Here is a 7,386-nt window from a genome sequence, read left to right on the forward strand (position 1 = left end):
GATACGGCTCGGCAGAGGTACCCTTCGGCCCAGTTGGTGTTACTGGGGGACTTTAACGCCCATCACCAGGAGTGGCTGTTCCCATACCAGTGCACTGACCATGCTGGGAGGGAGATGCGTAAGCTTGCGCTGACGCTTGGCCTGACCCAGCTGGTCCATGAGGCCACAAGGGTGCCTGATGTCGATACGCAAACTGCCAACTGCTTAGACCTTCTGCTGACAACTGATCCAGACAGCTACTCAGTGTCAGTTTCATCACCCCTGGGTAGTTCTGACCACTGTCTGGTGAAATCTGTATCCACACACTCCCCGCAGGATTCCAGTCCCAGAGGATCTCGGCGGATGTGGCGGTACAAGTCAGCAGATTGGGATGGGATGCGATCTTTCTTTGCATCCTATCCTTGGCGGCCTGTTTGCTTCTCATCCAGTGACCCGTCAGCTTGTGCAGATGCCGTAGCCGGGGTGGTGCGTCAGGGCATGGAATACTACATCCCATTCTCGGACGCACCATCTATCGGTGGCACTCGTCCATGGTTTGATGCCGACTGCGGACGTGCTGAGGCGCGAAAGCATGCGGCATACTTGGCATGGGCGGATGCCAGGCGCCGTAAGGCTGGCGACACTCCTCAGAAGAAGAGAGCCTTCAACCGGGCTGCCAAGTCGTGCAAAAAGGCATTGCGGATGGCTCGGTTCAACCACATTGGCCGAATAGGGAACAAACTGGCTTCCTACCCAGCGGGCAGTAAAGCGTTCTGGTCCCTGGCCAAGGCGGTTGAATCGAACTTCTGCCGCCCCTCACTACCGCCTCTCCTGGGGTCTGACGGGACGCTGGCTCACACCGCAGTAGAGAAAGCGAACTTGTTTGCTTCTCTATTTGCGGAGTCTTCACGTCTTGATACTGGTGGCGCTATACCTCCTTCTCTACATAACGTATGCGAGACGAAAATGTCCAAAATTCGCATCCGACAGAAGGAGGTGTATAAGACGTTGCGTAATCTCGACGTGAACAAGGCCAGTGGACCCGACGGAATCCCAGCCGTAGTTTTAAAAACCTGTGCGCCTGAGTTGTCTCCAGTCCTGACACGTCTGTTTCGCCTTTCCTTGGAGACGGGTCAAGTGCCGGTTGCATGGAAGCTGGCCAACGTGCAGCCTGTGCCCAAAAAAGGTAGTCGTGCCGACCCTAATAATTACCGACCTATCTCGGTCACGTCCATACTCTGCAAGAGTATGGAACGTGTACTTAACAACAGGCTCCTGGCATACCTTGAAGGTAACGACCTCCTCAGCGATCGGCAATATGGGTTTCGCCGCAACCGATCTACTGGGGACCTTCTTGCGTATGCCACTCACATCTGGAGCGAGGCCATCGAGAAGCACGGGGAGGCATTAGCGGTCTCGCTCGATATATCAAAGGCCTTTGATAGGGTGTGGCACGACAGCCTTATCGGCAAGCTTCCTGCATATGGACTTCCCGCTGATCTGTGCAAATGGATTGCAGACTTCCTGAGGGATCGGTCAATTCGAGTAGTCATCGATGGCTGCTCGTCTGACCAATTTGGCATCAACGCCGGAGTTCCTCAGGGGTCAGTACTTTCAGCAACGCTCTTTTTGCTGCACATCAACGACCTGCTTAAGCCCGGTATCTTTGGGTATGCAGATGACAGCACAGTTGTTGAAAGGTATGTGTCCGATGCGCGGACTAGCGGAACACAGATCCAGTCTCTAAGAGAATCCATGGTCGAACGGTTGAACTCGTCCTTGAAGGCGGTCTCCGATTGGGGAGACGCCAACTTGGTCAAGTTCAACGCTACCAAAACCCAGGCGTGTCTATTCTCCGCCAAACGGAGTCAATTTCCGCTGGCTCCTACTTTCCGAAATGTATCTGTTCCAGTATCGGATCATCTAGAGCTTCTTGGCGTAACTCTATCGCCAACGCTAAACTTCGGCTCATATATAGAGTCGAAGGCGCATCTGGCTGGTAGGAAATTGGGTATCCTCTCGAAGGTGAGACGGTACTTCACACCAGAACAACTGCTGAGCCTGTACCAAGCGCAGGTTCGGTCATGTATGGAGTACTGTTCTCACCTTTGGGACGGCTCGGCTAAATGCCAGCTGGATGCGCTCGAACACATTGAAAGGCGTGCCAAGAAGCTCATCAACGATGATGCGCTTGTGGAGGCCCGGCTTCAAAGCCTTGAACACAGGCGCAAGGTCGCAAGCCTTTCCGTTTTTTACCGGATACATTTCGGAGAGTGTGCGGGGGAATTGCACAACTTGATTCCTCCTAGTCCTTTCCATCATCGAACCACAAGACAATCGGCGAGGCGTCACCGATTCATGGTGGATATCCCACCCACACGCACGAAGCGCTTCGCTTCAAGCTTCCTTGTGCGAACTGCTAGGCAGTGGAACTCCTTGCCGGAGTCTGTGTTTCCTGATGGGTATGACCTGGGTGTCTTCAAAGCCCGAGTGAATAGGTTGCTAATGGGCAGACGTGCTCCATCGTAGGCCACATCATCACTTACCATCAGGTGAGATAGCGGCCAAACGTCGTCCCATTTAACAATAAAAAAAAAAAAAAAAAAAAAAAGATCAATGGTTTGTGGAGTACTGTCACGTCGTCACGTAGGCCCGATGTTGTTGTTATTGGAAAAGTGTATGTATGAGTAATCGGCGTGATAGTTTGTTTGTCGGTTCTGGTTCATTCCACGTTTAGGAAGTTCATGGTCATGTTTATGTTTACTAATTTTACTAGTTACATTACAGAATAAACACCAACATTCATGAAAAATAAGATGAAGATGATGGTGCTCATACAGTTTATGATTATAAACTACATGTCTTACTAATATTATAAATGCGAATGTTTGTGTTTATGTATGTGTGTCAACGCCGGCCGGCGCCTGGCGCCGCGTTGAAATGTCAGTGGGTATTGAGGATGATTCACACACGACACGGTGAACGTGTCGCCAATTGAACGCCGGGACATCTTTAACTGTCCAGTCACTTATCTTTTAGTGCATGCACGGCTAGCACCTCTGGCTACCCCTTCGAGGATAAAAGGCGTGACGTTGCATAATAATATAGATAGATATATAATTGTGTAGCGTGCATTAGATACATGTTATTCATAGATCGGAATGTCGTCGATACTTAGACACCTAGCAACCAGTTCTCATCACGTAGACATCAATTTTCAGTACGCACAACACACAGTACAATGACGTCACATCACACTAGTGACGGGGATCCTCTCATTAATAGCCATCTATAGTCAAAACAAAATTATATTGTGGTTGAAGTAAAACAGTACCGTACTAAGAATTTACGTTTTTAGGTCGTGACGGAGGTCCCCTCATTGACACCCATCTATAGTCACCACAAAGGAACAATGTGTTTAAAGTAATGCAGTACTAAGAATCGACGTTTTTAGGTCGAAAATTTAGTGTTTATTTGTTACCTAGAATGTGGCTTTGATGGCTCTTTCCTGTTTTTGTTCGTGCCAGGTACAATGTTAGTCATGAGTACTAGGTACATACCTGAATTTTAACTTTTTCCTCTGATAATAATCGCCTGATAATCTCTGATGTCCAATTACATTTAGATTAAAATTGTTCACCGGGCCTCTGCTAGTTGGCTTCGGCTCCTTGTACGCCTTCCAAAGGTCCCTAACGGGACCTTGCGGTCCCGAGCAAGGAGATGGAAAACATAATAATGTATAAAAATATGTTCAAATTAAAATTGTTAGTAATTATATACGTCAACCAAAAATTTTACTAAATCATAACGCGACGCGTTGAAGTCTTTTGTTCTACCGATCGAAAAAAGTTACATAAGGTTTTTTTTTTGTTACCAGGTACATTAAAACGGTACTTACTTAGATTTTTTACTCTATTTTCCATTTATCGTTTGACATGAATTTGTATAAGCGTCAACAATCACCTTTACACGATGCGTAGTAATTAGTAAATAAAAAAAAGTATAACTTATTTTGTTGTTTATTAATTATTTTATTACCTTTAGCCAATGCTCACAATGTAGATTAACAACAACAAGCAAGTAACACGCCGTCAGGTATCATCTAATATAATAGGAGGAAACGTTGCTAAATGCTTCAAAAATAAATTAAATGACCTCCTTCAGAGAATAACACTTGTAATATTATGTCATATTATTGAAATCTGTTTTAGTTAGTGACCGGGGGTTTCCGTACTTCACAGAAATCTTATAAAATTCTAAATTATAAATAATAATATAATTGTCCAAGAAACCGCAGTACCGTAAATATTTATACCTTTTTATGGAAATTAAAGTAATACTCGTATATTCAAATGATTGATTACGTAATTAAGTAAATCACAGAGATGACTTAATCTCAAGCAATAGATTAGGATGAGTTGTCCGGTTTTCCCATGATGAAGCTGATAGAGAACCAGTTACACCAGAACTGAGTTACCGTCTCATCAATAATATTAACACGTGTTAAAACCTTACCACCGATTTTCTGCACGTTTGGTGCGGTGGCTGGGCAACCGACTGCCGTACAACGAGTATGTAGCGGGTTTTGCACGGAGCAATTATTTGTGTAATCCACAAATTTTTGATTCAGTTACCTTCTCCTAAGTTTGAAAAATACTATGCTGAAAACTGCATCAAAATTGGTCACTCGCGAGATAAAATCGCGCACAAATATACATATGTATGAACACACATGCAGGTCAAACTGAGAACCTCCTTTTTTTAAGTCGGTTAAAAATATTCTTACTTTTCAAAATCCCAAGATCTGTTTACAGTTTCGTCTTCACCATTAAGAATACAAACTAAACTTCACATGTAAACAAAATCCAAGTTACTGTACCAACCATGGAGATAAACAAAAACATTTCAACGAAACATTAATGAACGAACAAACAAACAAACACTGGGTCACGGTCGACTTCTACTTCCTCATAAACATGGGTTCGATGCCCAGCTGGTAACCTACCATAATCTTGTCACTTACTATTGGAGGTCAATTAACACCATCTCATTATTGACCTTTATACATTCAGGCTTCCGTCAAGTGTGGGAGAGCCATGCTTCGACACGAGTGTACCGGTTCGACCCCTTTCCTACTCTTCCCAAACCTGATTCCCTAACAACCCTTAAATTCCTAACCCCCAAAAAGCCGGCAACACACATGTAACGCCTTGGGTGTTTTTGGTGTCCATAGGGGCGATTACTTACCATCAGTTGATCCGTCTGCTCTTTTATCAGCTTATACCATAAAAAGGCTTTAATCCCATGACATAAAGAGTAGTTGTCAAGAAACTGTGACACGAAATTACCATACATATAATCACAAATTGGAAGTTGTCAACTTTGTCTTCCTGCAGTCGATTGCCACAACTTATACCGGATGCGATGCAATCGGTAAATTGTAAAGTACATACAGTCAAAAGACATGCCGATAATGTTGTTTCTTAGTAGTACAATGCTACAGGTATAAATAATAGCCTAAACAAGTGAAGACTTCAATCAACTAAGGATTACAAAATTAGTGGACCTCTTTCCCTGACCTGCTAGGCTATTTTTTATCCCTGTTTATCCCTATTCTATCCTAAAGATATAGATCCGCACTGATTGCTTGGTTCATTGGATCAGGCCCATCTGTAGCCTTAGTATGAGTCATACTAAGGGTACAGAGCGCTTAACGCGGTAATGTTTCGATCTCATCCAACATCGTAACATAAAACAAAATCTTTTTAAGACGTAAGCCATCAAACCCAAATATAACAATACGTATTGTATAACCCCCAACTAAATCGTAACTGGTGTTGCTAAGCCAATAATCGAAACTTACATTATTCGTACTTAGTCCACTAATCACGGAGACGCTTGTATTATATAATCTCCCGGCTTCTGTCTCAAAGTCACCTTGACCGTGACTGCAAGCTCGCGTGCTCCTCGCAGCATAGTAATCACACTAATTACACGGGCTTAAATACACATTATATACTTTATAACATTTTTTTTCATGATACATTGATTGACATTGTTGAGTATTATAGGTAGGCTCCTTGTTTTTACCGTAAAAAGATCGACCCCATACTCTATACACAATATTTTTCTCCATATTCCTAGGTGTGAGGTGAGATTAAAATATTTTATAGCTCATTTAAACCATACACTACATTTCTTAGACCACACAATAGTTATTTCATGTATATGGCAATAAGCTCACCTTTTACATGAGATTGATGGGATTTATAACACAAATAGTGAAAAGTAGGTGTATATTGTAAAACGGCATTACGCGCCGTAATGTGCATCTCTGCCTATTCCTTCGGAAAAAAGACGTGGCGGTATTCTGTGCAAAAATCCAACTCGCTACATGTTAGCATTCGATCATCCACCTACTACGCTATCAGTGCAATCGTACTTTTAAACCAGCCAAGTAATCCCTTCTGAAAATAACAGGCTCTTAGTTGATAGCTCATGCAACATCAATATAATTTTATAGTATTCAATGACCTCCACCGTCCACACCGCATTGGGTAACTTCGTTATAGTCGGCTACAGTAGTCTCCATTGTATAAGGATGCTGTTAGCAACTTCCAGTGTTGTGTCAGTTTTATAACATCCGTATTTACACTGTAAACCTAGAATATACTATCGTTTCATTAGTCTGTTTCATGTTTATGTATTACAGTACTTTTGTGTTGTTAGGTTACATACTAGCTGATGCCTGCGGCTTCGCTCGCGTGGATTACGGCTTTTGTGACAAATAAAAGTAGCCTAAGTTACTCCTTAGTACATCAGTTACTTGCCAATAAAAGTCTTGTCAATATCGGTCCAGCCGTTTCAGAAATTAACACACAGACAGATTAGTTCTAGTCCTAAAATTAAAAAGAAAAGCAGATGCAATAGAAAACTTACTTAGTTTAACGCATTGGTTCATTGACCCCGAGTGCATCTTAGCCTCCGATGAGTGGTTTCGTCATTTCTCGCTGTAAACAATAATCAGTTTAATGAGACATATTTTCTAAAAAAAAACTATTTTCAAAATGTATGTATATATTTATTATCCGTAACAATTCTAACTCCAAAGTTAAAAGTTCAAGGTTTGTATTTGTTTACAAAACATTTCGCTGGAAACAAACAAGGACGCTACAAATTAAAGTTTTCCACTTTTAATTTTAAAAGTTTGAACTTTTTTACGGTAGATACTACTGCTGGACTATAGACCTCCTTCTTATTACAGCGGAAAACCCTTTTATGTAAAAATAATTATGTGATTACCCACATAATAATTTTTGATATAGCGACCAAATTGGCGATATATTAAAGAAGAGCCAAATTAAAAGTACCCTTAACCGACGAGCATGCATGAAAAGACAGTTATCA

The sequence above is a fragment of the Spodoptera frugiperda genome, chromosome 31, assembly GCF_023101765.2.
Source record: "Spodoptera frugiperda isolate SF20-4 chromosome 31, AGI-APGP_CSIRO_Sfru_2.0, whole genome shotgun sequence".
Taxonomy (NCBI): Eukaryota; Metazoa; Arthropoda; class Insecta; order Lepidoptera; family Noctuidae; genus Spodoptera; species Spodoptera frugiperda.